Source organism: Hyperoodon ampullatus, assembly GCF_949752795.1.
Source record: "Hyperoodon ampullatus genome assembly, chromosome: 3".
Taxonomy (NCBI): domain Eukaryota; kingdom Metazoa; phylum Chordata; class Mammalia; order Artiodactyla; family Ziphiidae; genus Hyperoodon; species Hyperoodon ampullatus.
Window position 1 is genome coordinate 158,094,190 of NC_136916.1, and position 17,277 is coordinate 158,111,466.

The 17,277-nt window shown below is 40.4% G+C and overlaps 1 protein-coding gene across 2 annotated transcripts in view; it reads left to right on the top strand.

Annotated features, from left to right (window-relative positions):
• Nucleotides 1-17,277, top strand: part of TSHR (thyroid stimulating hormone receptor) — a gene marked incomplete at both ends in the record, with an annotated part of 174,172 nt that overhangs the window by 274 nt on the left and 156,621 nt on the right. The gene's annotated exons all lie outside the window — the stretch shown is intronic.

Here is a 17,277-nt window from a genome sequence, read left to right on the forward strand (position 1 = left end):
TGTGCGTGTGTGCGCGCGCGCGCGCAATGAGTAAAAACTCCATCGACCAAACGTGGGATTGCTGACGCTCGAGTTACTCATAACACAGAAAAAGTTAACGAAATTTTAGTACAAGATGAAAAGTGAGAGTTGTTCTTTCTAAAGAGCTGCTGTTCTGCACTTTGCCTACTCCCAGCCCTGGCTGAATCTTAATTTTACTTAAGATGTAAATAAGATTAATAGCAACTCAAAAATGGATCCCTTTGAGCTTATTTTGGGTGATGAAAATTGCAAAAAAAAAAGGGGGGGTTCAACTTTTAATCTTTCTAGATGGGAAATTATCTTAGCAGGTCTCTTGGTTCATCAAACAGTTGACAAAAATTTAATCAGGGCTCTTTTAAAAATACAGTCGTCCCTCGGTATGCATGTGGGATTGGTTCCAGGACCCCTGTGTACACTAAAATCCGAGGATGCTCAAGTATAGCATTTGCATATCACCTATGCACATCCTCCTGTATACTTTAGATCATCTCTAAATTACTTATAATACCTAATACAATGTAAATGCTATGTAAATAGTTGCCAGTGTGGGGCAAATCCAGGTTATGCTTTTTGGAACCTTCTGGAATTTTGTTCCCCCGAATATTTTCAATCCAGTGTTGGTTGAATCTGCAGATATGAAACCTGCCCAGATGGACGGTCAACTGAATATCCTTTATACTTTGTCTGGAACTCACTTTTTATGCAGTATCTGAGTTATTTACTCAAATGTGAGATACCCACTGATGTAGTGCATCCAAAAATCTCTTTTGGGTTTGGCATGGTAGAGGTATAAAGAGATGAAATTTCATAAAGTACATTTTTATCTGCGTGTTAAATGTTACCAGATTAGAAACTTGATGTTAAATGAGTTTTGTGCACATCTGTTCCTTATCAGACATTGAAATCAACGATTAAAAGGATAATTGTAAACAAGGGAAGAAGGCTTTCTTGGGTGATTAGAAATAGAACAGTAGGAAAGAATAGTAAGACAATCTGGTTTTACTATTTACTTAACTGGTTAAACCCAGTTAAGGTACAAAAGCTCAGGTTATTAAAGAAAATGTAGGTAAGTGAAAAGCAATGGTGAAGTTGTATTTAAGATTTCCTTAAGAATTCAGCTCATAGGGACATTCAACAGTGGGTTATGAACATTTCGGACACAGGTGTGTATTTCTATGCTGCGATATCTCAGTTTCTTATCTCACCTGGGTCAATTAGTGCAAAAGCATCCAGAGAATAACATTCATTCTCGGGCTTCCCTGGTGGAGCAGTGGTTAAGAATCCGCCTGCCAATACAGGGGACACGGGTTCGAGCCCTGGTCCGGGAAGATCCCACATGCTGCGGAGCAACTAAGCCTGTGCACCACAGCTACTGAGCCTGCGCTCTAGAACCCGCAAGCCACAGCTACTGAAGCCTGCATGCTTACAGCCTGTGCTCCACAACAAGAGAAGCCACCGCAGTGAGAAGCCCACACACCAGAATGAAGAGCAGCCCCCGCTTGCCACAACTAGAGAAAGCCTGCGTGCAGCAACGAAGATCTCCATGCTGCCACTACAGAATAAAATACGTTCTTATCCTCTTGATTAAACCCCTGCATTGACTCCCCATGTCTCCCATGATAAAACTCTTTTGTACATTGACTCCCCATGTCTCCCATGATAAAACTCTTTTGTACAACCTACAAGATCCTTTAAGACCTAGTCCAGTCTTTCAAACCTCATGGCTCCTATTCTGTCACACTTTTCACTCCTACTGAACAGAATTTCTGGCACTTTTCCCAAAGTTCTTTGCTCTCACAACTAACTGCCTATGCCTTCCCTTCCACATTCTCTTCCCTCTGCCTAAAGCGACTTTTCCCTTTTCTTCATCTGGCTAATGCCTACTCCAAGGTCCAGATCAGGTGTCAACTCCTTCAGGAAACCTCTCCTGGCCCATGACCCCTAGGCTGGGTGAGCTACCTTCTCCACAACATTCTGTGCATTCACCCTGTCCTAGCCCTTACACACAGCTTTTCTGTAACTTGATATTTCTTTGAGTGCCTGTCTAAGCAGGACGTGAGCTTCTCTAACACAGGGACCCTGTCATTCAACCCTGGACCTACTTTGATGCTCAAAAAAAAGCTTGTTAGGTGAATGAAAGAACAAACAAATATGCTGGTCTCAGATTGTCCGCTGTGTGTGGGGAGAAAGGAGGCCAGAGAAATCACGACTTCAGAGACTTCTTTAAAGGGAGCAGAACTTCAAGAGTCATCGAAGAGAAATGTGGCTCTGGCAGTGGAAGGGAAGTTGGAATCATTCTGTATATACTTCCACCAAGTGATGAGGAGACAGGTAATGTCAGAGAAAGAGCAATGAAATCAGAGTCAGGATACACATCTCTTCCTCCCTCTCTCACTAACTGTGAAATTAGGTGAGATAATTTATGTGGCAGGACCCAAGTTTCCTTCAGGGTAAAAGGGAGGGTTGCATTAGGTTCTTTCTGATGCCTGTGATGCAATGAGAATAGTCTGAAGGAAGCCGCTGAATCACTGGATAAAGACAGTAGTGGGGAGAATCTGACCTTGAAAACAGTGGGAAGGTGGGGAGAGGGAGGGCAGGAGGGGAGCTATTCTGAAGAATGACGTTATCCTGAGATAGAGAAGAGAAAATTGATGAAAAGTATAGGTTAAAGAGCGTGCTAATTTGAACAATGACCACAGCCCTGGGCAAAAGTAGCAGAATGATTTTCAAATCTTTTGGGGGCAGTAGAACTCTTCTGTGAAAGGAAAGCTTATGAGAGAAGTCAAATATGTAAAGCGAACAATCATACTGTGCTTATTCCTGTTCTCAGTACTTTATACCACCTCACCCATTGAATCCTCACAAGATCCAATCGAGTAGACAATTGTATTACTCTCATTTTATAGATGAGAAAACTTAGGCACAACAGAAATGAAGCTATTTGCTCAATGTCACACAGCTTGTAAGTGGTACTGCCAGGATGTGAAATACTGCAGAGCTGCACCCTGAACCCCCTGCTTTCAGAAGAAAATGGGTCTCACCCTGCCAGCTCTTCCCCAGTATGGTCGTGAGGCTTTGGAGAAAAAAGTTTGAAAGCTAGTGATGTCCAATAAGCCACAGATAACCTTGGGGGCTGTTGTCCCTAGAAATATGCAGTAACTCGGAAAATGGGAGGGTAAGAGGAAAATAAAACAAGGAAAGAAAGAAGGAGGGAAAGAAGAAATTGGGAGGGAGGATTGGGACGGAGGGAGGAAAAGAAAGACTACATCTGTCGTACAAGGCCTTCCCTGCTGGAGCAAACCAGATCCTCGTCATTAAAAACCTGTTCCGAGTGGTAACCCCTTTTCCAAATACAGATGCTGTTTAACCACTGCCTAATTTTACAAATTACTCTGGTGCAATTTTCCCTAACCCTTACCTTCTATCCACATAGTATGGCGCTGAAAGGTAAAGAGTTTGCCTCTTTCTTCACCACCCATACCCCTGTCACATGGGCTGGGTGGGAGTTATACTGTTTATGGCTCCCACTGAAACAGTGGTTCTGAATCTTTTCTTCCACTTCCCCCCTCCAAATGGGCATGATACACTCTCTTTATAACAGTGGTTCTGACTAGGTGAGAAGTGAGGGAGAGCTGGTATCCCTACTCCCCGGTGGAACATTCTAGAATCTTTGATATACAAGTAGTCTGAAAAAATTGCTCCTTCCAATTGAGAATTACTGATTCAAGGGAACGTTAATGAAGCAAGAAGAATAAAATTTAAGTTTTCATGTATAATTATAGATCATATTACCTTAACACCAAGGATAACAAGATTGGCCCATCACTCTCATTCAGAGAGTTGCCATTTGCTACTTCTATGTATGAGACCATCCCTTCTCTGAATGAGGAGGTAGATGAGGTTAGACAGCTGTTCTGGATTTGTGTGGATTCTTCCTCAAGAAAGTGCTGCCTTACCTTGCCTTGTCCTTTTACCCACCTGCTTTTAGTTTTATGATGGTGACAATCATTGCCTCCACCCTCTCCATCCCCCGCCTTCCAGAGTCTAGGGCTTCAGTGAAGTAGTGGTTTGTCCATCACGCACTTGTGTGCCTTCAGAAATGTTTCTGAAGGAGTTGTAGCTATTGTTTTGGGGTTCTGGATTTTGCTTCAGTTTTTAGTCATTTGCATTCTGTATCTGTGTCTCTAATTGATGGCCTGTCCTGGTGTCTTCTAAACTGGAGATGGTAACTCACCATCTTCAGGATTTTTGCCTTATCTGTGTTCTACCTGTGCTATTATTTACTCATTATTTTTAGGTTGACTCACTTCTTTAACTAAAAGAAATCTGTTTAGAAGGCTTATATTGTGACTATAAATGGAAAATTAGCATGCCTTGCTCTAAATAGGAGGTAACTAGAAAACTAAATACAATTAAAACATAAATGTAATTCTATTCTAGCTCGAGACTATTGTCTGTGAATGTTCTGAGCCTGAGGCTGCCTTCTCTTTGTTATAAAGGAAGTTTAATAAGTGTTCAAGAAATATCAAAGAGATATCAATCCACCAATCCTTGGTGGTGTCAGAAGGACTGAAGGACAATGGAAAAGGGAATCAGTTTCTCACTGTGTGATTCAATATTATTTAATGCCATGTGGGCATTCCACCTAAAATAATCTCAAGTATCTCCAAATCACACCTGTTTTACACTTAGGGAAATGTGGATTAATTCTACATTTCGCAATTACTTCAGTTACAATTAGCGGTCATAACCTGAATAACATTTGGCTTCAACCTAAAGAGAAGCCCTCTGCTTCAGCACCCATATGCTGTCCAAACATGGACCAATACTTTGTGTCTTATAAAGGCAGCTTCACTTCACACTTCCAGGCTCCGTGATTTATTCTCTGTTATTCTGTGTGAGTATGTGTCTGTGTATATCAGTCAAGGTTTTCATTGGTAAGTAACAGAAAACCCGCTGTGTCTAGCTTAAGGAGAAAAGAAATATTTTGAAAGAATTACATATAATTTACAGAATCATTGTAGAACCAGGCTTTGAAAATAGGCCAAGGCCCACAGCAGGCAGGAAGTTGGAACCACCGCCAACCATCTGGTTGGAACAACTCCATGGACAATACCATGATCACAGCCACAGGACATCTGTGGTGCTGGGCACCCAGTTGTATAGCTGCTGGACTATCTGTGTGCTGCCATAAGTAATTTCTCAATTGTCCCTGCCTCTTTGAATCTCCAGCCAGAGAATGATATCCTATGTGAGAGCAACTGATTATCTGGTGTAGGTTACCTGCTGTGTCCTAGCTGCTGGGGTTAGGAAGAGGGAAGAGGTCTCCCTCTATCACTTTTGCTGTCAGCAGTAGGAGATTCAGAACAGTGTCCTTCTAATATTACACACAATGGGGAATTTCCCACCAAAGAGGGGCCATATGCCCTCCACATGGCTCATCACTTCTTTCATTCTGCAAATGTTTATTAAGCACTGGCTATATTCCAGACACTGTGCTAAGCTATGGATTTGGTGGAGAATGTTGCCAACATGTCCCTGTCCTCAGGGATCTCACAGTCTAGTGTGGAAGCTGAATATTAATCCAATAATCCCATAAACATGTAATTAGAATTGTGTAAGTATGCTGAGAGTATACTTGGTGGAAATGGTCGGGGGGGGCGGCTAGCTTTGACTGGGGTTCAAAGAAGGCTTTGAACTGTATCCTGAACCAGTAGAATTTGGGTATAAGCGTTTCATGGAGGGTGAGGAAGCATTGTTCTAGGAGATGGAACTGCTCGTTTGAAGAACTTTGGAGAATTCTAACTTAAATGCAGAAGGGTTTGATTAATTCACTTGGGACAAAGATATTGATGGGCAACAAAATATGTACTACATACTTTCTTCATAATACAATACAGGTCAAAGTGAATTCTGATGTCAATGGGGGCAGCTTTTGTGTCCAAAGAAGGCTTTTGAGGGTAACTGGTTTTAAAAACAAATATTTGACTCATTAAAGTAATAAATGTAGGGCTTCCCTGGAGGCGCAGTGGTTGAGAGTCCGCCTGCTGATGCAGGGGACGCGGGTTCGTGCCCCGGTCCAGGAAGATCCCACATGCCGCGGAGCGGCTGGGCCCGTGAGCCATGGCCGCTGAGCCTGCGTGTCCAGAGCCTGTGCTCCGCAACGGGAAAGGCCACAACAGTGAGAGGCCCGCGTACCGCAAAAAAAAAAAAAATTTAACACTCCTGTTTTAAAACATTTTTTAATCCATAACACTTGTCACCTTCCAGTATCTAAGTAATTTGCTTGTTTTTATGTTTCTTGTTTACGTCTTTCTCCACAAGAATATAATCTCCACAAGGGCAAGATTTTTGTTTTGTTTGTTGTTGTTATTGTTTGTCTGTTTTGTTCAGTTATGTATCCCCAGTGTCCAGAAAAGGCCTGGTATGTAATCGATAGTCAGTGAGTATTTGTTTAATAGATGAACAAACGCATGAATGAATGTCTCCAGAGGCACTCTAATGTTATCCCATTGGGTTCTTTGCACCCTTCTATAATTCTTTTTCAAAGTCCTTTAGTTTTATTGCCCTGTTAAGACAGATGGAATTCTGCTTTGTTTCGTATTTTTCCTGGCTATCTGGAACACTAGTTCGTTAGCTACTGAAGTGACATCCACATCTCTCACTGTTTGTTCATATTACAAAAGACCTGTTGATGAAGATCCTTTGAACTGCCACCCCCAAGACATTAACTACCCCAGTGTTTTCTAAACTTCCCACATGTAGGGCTCCTCAGCAAGAGGAAGTGGAGTAGGGCCCCTGGGATAGCTGGGACACTCAGAAGGAATCCAGGGCAAGCAGGACATTCCTTCAAAGTCTTTGGTTTATTTTTTAAATTTAACTTCCAAAAAATTACTAAAATTTTAAATTCTTTTCCATCACATATTTGTTTTTCATGTGGCTTCTTGTATACCTTCCTGGAGTTATTTCCTTGTACCTTCAGGTTAATGCATCTCTGTATTTGAATATCCCCGTCACTTGATCCACAGAAGTGCCTTGATGCACGGAATGGCAGGCACTGAAGGAGGCCAGTGAATAATTAGTTTGGGAAGCAGTGCTGTGTGTAAGAGCCCCATGATCAGACCAGCTCTGCAGAGGCCAAGCCTATTCAGTCCTGTTCTCAGACACCTGGGTCCAGAATGGCTGGTTATGTCACCTGTCCCTGGGTCTAAGTCTGTCTTCTTATATCAGCTCTGATAAAGTAGTAAACATAAAAAACAAATTCACACTACTTAAAATGTGTTGTTAAATGAGTGAACGTTACCTGAATTTATCAGTCAATTAATTGAAATAGCTTTTTCCCCTCCAGAGCTGAGAAATTAAAATGATCTATTTGATTATTTTAATGTTTCTTGGTTGTACCAGGTATGTTTTTTACCCTTCAGGTTAAGATTTATTCCCAGAGAAAACCATAATTCAAAAAAACACATGCACACCAATGTTCATAGCAGCACTATTTACAATAGCCAGGACATGGAAGCAACCTAAATATCCATCAACAGAGGAATGGATAAAGAAGATGTGGTACATATATACAATGGAATATTACTCAGCCATAAAAAGGAACGAAATTGGGTCATTTGTAGAGACGTGGATGGACCTAGAGAGTGTCATACAGAGTGAACTAAGTCAGAAAGAGAAAAGCAAATATCATATAATAACGCATATATGTGGAATCTAGAAAAATGGTATAGATGATCTTATTTGCAAAGCAGAAGTAGAGGACAAATGTATGGATACCAAAGGGGAAAGGGGTGGGGTGGGAGGAATTGGGAGACTGGGATTGACACATATGCATTATTGATGCTATGTATAAAATAGACAACTGATGGGAACATACTGTATAGCACAGGGAACTCTACCTGTTGCACTGTGGTAACCTAAATGGGAGTGAAGTCCAAAAGGGAGGGAATATCTATATGTGTATGGCTGATTCATTTTGTTGTGCAGTGGAGGCTAACGCAACATTAGCCATACTCCAATAAAAATTTAAAAAAAAAAGATTTATTAACCAGAAGTTCATGGGCTTCCTAGGGGTCTGTGGTTGGCCTCCTGGAAATCTGTGATAATGTAAAAATTTGTATACAAGAACATTAGGGCATTGCTGAGAGAGTCTGTAATTCTTCTCAGATTTTTCAATGAAAATCTTCGGAGGTTTCTTGACCTCCAAAGAAATTCTGTTTTGGCATAATTTGGCATTTTTGTGTAACTGTAAGTATACATTTGGTATCACCTATAATTCTTTTTATTATAAAATTTTAATTTTACTACAACGAATGCTAAAACATATATTTTAACAACAAAAAAAGTCTTGATCGTTGAATGTGATATATTTTCTCCTGAACACATTAGTATGGTTACTTTTCTATGCCTCACACTTAGCCTGTCCTTTGAATAGGCTTTTCACACAGAAGTTCACTGAATGTGGCTATTCTTCAAGCCAATAGTTTAAAAACAGATTTTGCAAGTGTCTAATGCCTCATGTCTGGCATTAACTCCTCCACACTGACCCTGTTTCCATTTTCACTGAAGCTGGTCAGTGTGGTTCATTACTCTTTAGCCCTTCATTCCTGCAATTAAAAAATCATTGAAGAAAATTTCAAGTATGGGCAAAATGGTCCCATTTGTTCAAAGCTACAAATTGGATTCTAAAGGGTTCCATTTAGATGTCAGACACTACTTACTTTGCTTCATTCTTGTATGAATCCTTAAGATCATTCAGGGTGTTCTGAAAATGTTCAAAACAGATTCTTTTCTTAAAATTACAGAGCAGGCATTTGTGTTTTTAAAGCATCTTATAAATAATACTCTCTTAACATAGTGACATGTAAATATGGCGTAGGTTTTGCACCATCACAATAGTCCAGAAATTCAAATATTTCATCATCATCTTAACTAAGCTTCCCACACCCCTTTTGCACCTGGGAAGAGCTCACTGTGTCCCAGTTTTTCTTTCAAAAACACAATCTCTGTATTTATATGATACATGAAGCTCTTGGTTTATATTTGGCAAGCATTAGCTTAATTTTACCCACACCCGTGTGTTATCTTAATTACTCAACTCCAGTTAGAGGACTGAAATTGTCTCTTCTTATTGCCAGGTCACTTTATATTTTGTTATTTCAATCTTTTTGTGAGCTGGGAAACTAGAAGGCTAACTTTGAGTGAAGGATGTGGACTTGAGAATAAATAGGTTCTAAAAGGAGGGTGTCAGTGAGGGGCTTTTCTGTGACGAGTCCTTAGTGGGCTGGGTGACTGCTCTGTTTCCTTCTCAACACCTTTTTCAATTATTTCTGGCTTCATGACCATGGTCCAGAGATTTGAGATGACCAGAAATCTTACCTCTAGATAGATGGCATTTTGTTCTAGTTAGTTATTCTTCCTTCCTTTCTTCTTTCTTTTTTCAATAAATATTCATTGATCACCTATTAAATGTAAATACCATTCTAGGCATTGGAGATATATAATAAATGACCTCCTTGACCTTACATTCTAGCAGGGGAAACAGCCACTGAAAATAAATTAATAAATAAATAAGGAAAACACATAGAATGTGATAAGTATAATGGAGAAGAATAAAGGAAGTGGGAGAAGGAATGCTGGAAGTTGCATTTTAAATGGTCAGAGAAGACCCCACTGAGAAGGTGACATTTGGATAAAGACCTGAAGGGTATAAAAAAACTAAGCCAGGCTGGTGTCTGGGTGGGGGGTGATTCTGAGTAAATGCAAAGACCCAGAGTTGGGGGGACAGGAGAAGAACACACATAATATGTTTAAGAAGTAACAAGAGAGAAATGTAGCTGGAGCAGAAAGAGCTGTTGGAAATGACATCAGAGAAGTTATAGATCATGTTTACTTTATAGATCATTATAAGGTATTTGTGTGTGTGTGTAAAAATAAATAAATATTTATTTGTTTTCTGAATGAGATAAGCTAGTAAGGATTTTTTTTTGGCAATTTGATGAATTTTTCAAATTAGTTAATAAAGCCAAAAATATTCAGTCAATTATATTTAAGTACTCTCTGTAGGCTCTGTGGTGTTATAATTAGTTTGTTTGGTCCTATTATGTTGTTTTTTAAAACAGTAACGGTTCAATACTTTTAATTTCTTCTTTATATTCAATTTATACCAAGTAATGAAAACAGACAGTGGCCAAATAGTGGCTTTATTACTTACAGGGAAACCACTTTGTCCCATGATGAGAAAACCCATCTTATCAGTCCTGTTCAATGATTTAATCAATGTTCTGATGGGCAAAGTAATATGTACTAACTGCATGAAATGTTGCAAGTTACTACACTCTCATAATCAGTGTCTCCATATTCCCACTTATTTTTACTGAATTAACTAATCAATTCCACAAATATTGTGTATTTTATGACAGCTACTCTTCTAAACATTAGAATATAAAATTGAACAATAACATCAACTTACAAATCTACAGCTTCATGTTGCATATATTTGCTTAAATTATGCAAAATACACAGAATGTTAGAAGATGATACAGAATACTGAAAAAAAGAATAAATTAAGGGTGGCCAGAAGTTCTGGGGTTAGGGCATCTAATTTAGAATTTGATCATCAAGGAAGACGTCACTCAGTAGGGTATAACTCAGCAAATATCTGATCTGGAGGAAAGCATTCCAGGCATCAGAAATGAGTGCCAAGGCCTGAGATGGAAATATCGCTAGTAAGGATTTTTAATCACCCCTCCACAAGAAAAATCGCATGAAAATAAAATACCCCGCATAGGTCAGGGTGTTAACTCACCAACCTTCTGGGTTTCTTATGCATGGATGATAAAAGAGTTTCCAGATATTAACAGAAAAGCCCCGGGGTGGAAGGTGAGAGGAGCATGATGCAGGGCTGAGATGCAGCACTGTCAGGGTGGACCTGGGTGAAGCCAGCTGGCTTCTGCATGAACCGGTGGCTGCGGAATGGCTAGAATAGGAGACACCTAAGGCTGAGAGGATCTCAAGTGAGGTATAAGAGATCTCCAATGTAGTTCACTCTTTGCACCACTCAGAATCTACCCAAGATTTCCATTATATCCTTCTCCCATACGAAAATACATGATCTGCAGTTTTGTACGAATGATATGCCCTTACTTCTTTCCTGAGAGAGAGGAGGATACAAGTCCAATCTGCCACTCCCTTCAAGATGCAGTCTTTGCAAAGACATAATGCAGGAGAGTTTCTGACATGAGCTAAAGTCTTCTCTGTTGTGTTTGATCCCAAGTTTGTAATTGACAGTTATCATCTCTCTGCAACTCCAATTCTAGATTTCTTTCTCCTTCGGACAGCACTTTGACTGGCTGGGGTGATTGCCTAGTGGTAGGACCCAGACTTGTACCTGCAAGTGTTCTAAACCCTTAGTTGCCTTGCCCTTTTCAACTATAGTCGCCCCATTTTCTCATTCACCATTATCACTGGCCACAGAAGAACCAAGGTATGTCCCAGTGAAATTCCTGGGTTCTAGACATACTCCTTGCAGCTGCTAATGTGTAGCAGCCACCCCAGCTTCTCCTGGTTCTATTATTCCCATCAGTAAAGAAACTCCTTTATTTTCCTATTCATCCACTGGTACAAGGAGCCCAAATGACCAGGTGGTTATTATAGCATCAGGCCCCCTGTGTTTTACTTTGTGGAAGTTATCTGTCCATCCAGGAACTAGGACCTCTAATCTGGCAGGAATTGAGAAGTTCAAGTTCTGGAAGTAGGTCACTGTGGTGATGGTGAGAAGGGCCAATCCTACCAACTCCCCTAGGTCCTCAGACCGAAGTATTCTAGCTGTAAAGAACATAACAGCATACAATGGCTATTGGTTCAGTGTGTATACTTCATTAGATCAGATCCCCAACCCTGCAGGACTTAGTCTCCAAGTTGGAACCTTAGCTGAGCCTTTAACGGGTTAGTCCCTCATTTTATTAGGCAGTCTGCTTCTGCACGATGAGGTACATGGTAGGACTAGTGGATATGGTGGTCATGCACCCTTTGTTGTGCCTTCTCTGTCATGAAATGTGTCTCTTGGTTAAGTGTTGTATTGCACTGTTGCGCAAGTTGCTTGTTGCGGTATTGTGCAGGATTTCCTACTGGTAGATCAAGCATTTTATAAGCCCTTGAATAGTGGTTCTGGTGGATGTGTTGAGGTCAGGGAAGGCAAACCGAAATCTAAAGTAAAAATTCTTTTTAAAATGAATCACTATTTTCTACAGGGCGGAAAGAGTCCAGTGTAACCAAACTGCCACCAAATGGCTGGCTGTTTTCTGGGGAAATTTATCTTATCAAGGTTGCAGCATAGGGTTCTGCTGTTGGCAGGTTGGGATTTTACAGAGGCAGTATCTTGACTAGCTTTGATGAAAAGGAGCCCATGTTTGGCTTCAGTCCCTGTCACCATGCCCATTTCATTCATGTTCACTGCACCATAGAATGGGTCATCTTGTCCACCTGGTTGTTGAACATCACCTGTAGGGTGGCATTGTAGAAATTTCCTTAGGGTGATCCAGCCTCCCTTTCAATCAATAGACTCCTGGTCTCAGAGATATTAAAGTTTTTTTCCAAAAATGTGCATCTTAAATTAATGAAATAGAGTATCTCTTGATGTAGGTCAAGCAGTATTAGAGTGAAGAATTTGCCATAACAGTAATTTTTAGGGTTAAATTAATGCCTTGATGCCAGAAAACTTGAGTTTCAAAAACATCTAGTTCTTCAGAGTGTTTGGATTTCTGAAAATTGCCATGATTTTTATCTACTATGGTTTATTAATCCAAGTTACTTTTATTACATCATAACAGTTTGAGCAATAATAGGAATTAAATGAGTTCTGTGTACTGCCTTAAAAAGCCTATCACTGTTACGTTATTTTCTTTTGTTGAATTATGTTCTGTGTGTGAACTCTGTGTCCAGCCCCATGCTATGTGTTTTCACATACGATATTTTACTTAGGACTCATGGTAGCTCTGTGAGGTAGATGTTTGACTCAAATGAGGAATCTGAGACCTAGAAATGTCATCTCTCTTGTCTTTTATGTCACAATGAGTTTAAGTGAAAGGGTATTCGAACTCGGGTGTCCTAACTCTAAATCCAAGGCTCTCTCTACTATTCTGTAGTTCTCTTCCTAAATAACTCCCCACCGCCCTCTCTTAATTGATGTGAAATTCATACAGTGCACCACTGAGTAGTATTTAGTACATTCATAGTGTTGTACAGCCATCACCTCTAGTTCCAAACTCTTTTCATCATCTCTAACGGAGATCCTGTACTGATTAAGCAGTCTCTCCCCATTCCCCCTCCCCACATAGCCCCTAGCAACCATTAATCTGCTTTCTGTCTCTATGGATTTACCTTTTCTAGACATTTTATATAAATGGAATCATACATACGTGACCTTTGTGTCTGGCTTCTTTTACTTCATGTTTTCACATTTCATCCACGTTGTAGGGATAGAAAGAATGTGGGTGATCAGATGAGTGGCACAGTGCAAAAGGAGACGTAAAAGGCCAAGCTTTGTTTACTTTCAAGATTTTTCATACAGGTTCATTTCTAACACACCAGTATAAAAAGGACCCCCACTCCTTGTCTAAACACCTTACACCTTAGATATAATAATCTGAACACCAAAAATGTCCATACTTATTCTCAGAGGCTTAGAGCTACAAAATGACTTTCCCATGTCAAAAGGTTTTAAGAATACCCATCTTGTGAGGGAGAGCGTTTCTAGCCAGTTGGCTGAGGAACACCACGTTCTTATCCCTTCTGGATCCCACAGCAATCTTAGTCAACACTTCTACAAAAAGGCGACTTAATAGCAATGCATGAGCCATTATCCATAACTCTTACCCTTTTAAGAGCCAATATTTATGCAAAGGACTTCCCTTTGTTATAGGGAAGCTACAGAACTCAAACAGTATCCCATTTGTAATGGTGTTTCTTTTAATAATATTTTCCATCTCCGTTAAAAATTTTTAACCAATATGCCAATAAAGAAAATTTGCTAAGAATAAGAAAAGTTTAAATGAGAGAAGTAGATTATTCTTCCCCTTATGTTTACCAGAGTTTACTTCTCAGCTATTTCTTCCCAACCTGCTCTGGACTTGGAGGCAGAAGCTGTATGGTCAAATCCTAGCTTTCCATCAACTCACTGTGTGGAAGACTCTATTTGCTCAACTCACAGGATGAACAAGCTAGTAAGTTGTGCTATACCCACATCATGGACTGGTTATGAGGATCACATGAGGTTATGCTAGTAGCATGTACGTGAAATACCTGATAAACCAGAATAAAGCCTTGATCACTGGTTAACTGTTATCACTAATGCAGTAGTGGGTCTGAGAGCCTGTGAGATATGGCCTGATTTAACCCTTGATGTGGGTATTATATTGCCTTGGGGAGGTCAAGCTTCCATGCAGGGACCATTCAGCAGCTGTTTGGCTTGAGGGTTGTACAGCTTTATTAAGAAGAGCAAACACTTGTCCACTGTGCAAAAGGGACAGTTTAAAGATTTACAAGATTTCTTATCTTCTTCCCGAGATATTCATGCCCAAGGAGTTACTGTTAGTAGGGTAAAGTGACCGAAATTCTAGCTGGGAGGGTCTCTGTCCCAATAAGGCCCATAAATCTCTAGGAAGGGTTTATCTGTTCTGTGTCAGAGTTTGGCTGAAAGGCTTGTTAGTATTTCCAAACTCTCCAGATGCCCCTATTTAATGCTTGGCTGGCCTTCTTATGTAGCATAACCAAGTTGCCATTTCAAAACCATCCTCAATCCCTGGAATCTAAAACAACAAAGCCAGAAACTCTGAAATGTGCTCTACGAAGCATGAAAAATCCATTAAGGTTCTGTCTGATTCAGTTCTGTGTGACAATAGGAGTTCTAATGTATTTATGAAGAATTCCTTCTACTCTTAAGAAACTGGGCACTTTACAGAAAGTATGTTATCTCATGACCAAAAAAAAAAAAAAAATAGAGTGACTTGAAGGGGCTATGCTTTCTTTTTATATTATATCCAATGTCTTCAGTTTCAATAGCAGCAAAGTACAGAGGGAAATATTGTGCTTAAAGCCATGTCAGCTAAAAGTCATAGTGAAGAGTAGAGGATGGAAGTTTCTGGAGCAATAAGTAAATGATTATATGACTAGGAGCAATAAGTAAATGATTATATGACTATGTGACAGGACTCTATATAGTAAGAGTGGTAAATAGAAATGGAGGTCATAAATCAGGAGACCTTCAATAAGTCATGAACATTTTAGCAAGGCACTTAATCTTTCTGTGTCTCACTTTATGTATCTGTTAAATGAACACCAAGGAATGGCTCTGTCCTACCTCAGAGAACTGATGGGTAGACCAGGGAAGTAACTGTTCAAGTGTAGAAGGTGCTATTCATTATTCAAGGACAATCTTTCTCATTCAGCAGAGTAAGAATATGGGGGGTTATGCTTTATCAAATATCTTGGGGAACACAGATGTATCATATAGGGATCTTGAGGGAATTAGACTGTAAAAACAAAGCAACAACAGCTAAATACTTAATTTAAAAGCATCCGCATCCACATCCGTCCTTTCCTCCTCCACTCTTACAATAATGGAAGAGGAATCTCTCCACCTGTGTCCACGCTCCCTGGTCTCTTCACCCTAGACTTTTTTCCTCTCTCTTTCTCCAGATCCTTTCCACTGCTCTCCAAACACACTCAAGTCTCTATCTTATTAAAAAATCTCTCTATAGTTCTCACATCTTAGTCCATCTACCACTCCTACTTCCCTGCCTTCCTCCCTTCACAGCTAAATATTCATAGAGTTTTCTCAAGTTGCTCTCTTGATGTTTTTACTTCCTATTCATTCTTTAGCTTAGTGAAATCTGGCTTCTGCCCCCACCACTCAATTGAAAAATCTCTTTTCCTAAGTGACTAACAATCTATGTTGCAAAATTCAGTGGACATTTTTAGAAACTTTCCTGGATTGAACCTTTGGTAGCAGTGATGACCATCTCCCTTGGATTCCTCCACTTTACACTCTGATTGCCTGGTGCCTCGAAGTGGCTCTCTGATCATCATCTAAGGTAGGGCTGCTATTGCACAATGAGGGCAGATACTGAGATACTGAGCCAGTTAGGAATGTCAGCTGCACCCCTACAGCTTAATAGCAAATGCTTTCCTGAACGGAGTGCTCACCTCCACAACTGGATCTCTGTTGGTCTCAGGATCACAATTGGTATTTATCGTCTCACTCTTCCACTGTCCATTCTAAATTCCCCTCACACTCAGCTTTCACCTCAGCTGGTCTTGACGACGGAGCTAGTTGTCTGATCCAAGCTGTCGTTCCTGAGGGGTTTGAGCCCATGGTAACTCTACCCTTCTCAGGTCAACGTTGCTGTCCGTGTCCATTTTAGTCATAATGGAACAAGTACTTCAGTATGCCCAAATGGATCAGCTGAATTCCACACATATTCCCTTCTGCTCTCATTGTGGAACAGCAGCCCTACCCCTACCTGCTGATCAGGATCACTTACTCTTGCCAAGATATTAACTCCTCCTTTAGTCTGCTGATTCCCTGGACATAAGGAGTCCAAAATGCCTAGGTAGCAGTCATAGTTTAAAGTTCCCTGCAGAGCCTAGAATTGTAGGGATGGGAAACACAAAGATCCTTAGTGGGTCATTAGATATAAAGCAACTGAGGCTACTCCTGCTTCGGCTGCTTGGTTCCCAGGCCCATTTTTCTTCCTAATAGATCAAACATCCAAATAGAGGTTTGTGATTCAATGTGTAACCTGCATAATGGTACCCCATCACGGTGGAATATTGCCTACAAGTTGTGCCTTTTGCAGGCTATTCCATTGCTCAGTAAAATCAATTGCTTCCAGATTATATGGTACTTGATATGACCAGTGGATCCCCTGATATGGACTCACCTCCCTATCTCCTTCTCTGTGAAGTAGGTCTCATCGTCAGATGCTCTATTGTATGAGATTCTATGCCTGTGGATCAGACACTTTGAAATCTCTTGAATAGTGGTGCTGGTTGAGGCTCTAGAGGCAGGAAAGGTGAACAGTTACTGATAATGTCTACTATTATGACAATAAACCACTGGCCCTTCTAGGAAGAAAGGGCTCAATGTGGTCAAATTGTCACCAAGCAGCCATGTGGTGCTATCAAGTAATAGTGCCACATTGATTTCTGTTGCCAACTAGCTGGACTTTCAATGGTGATAGTGGCCAGGTCAGC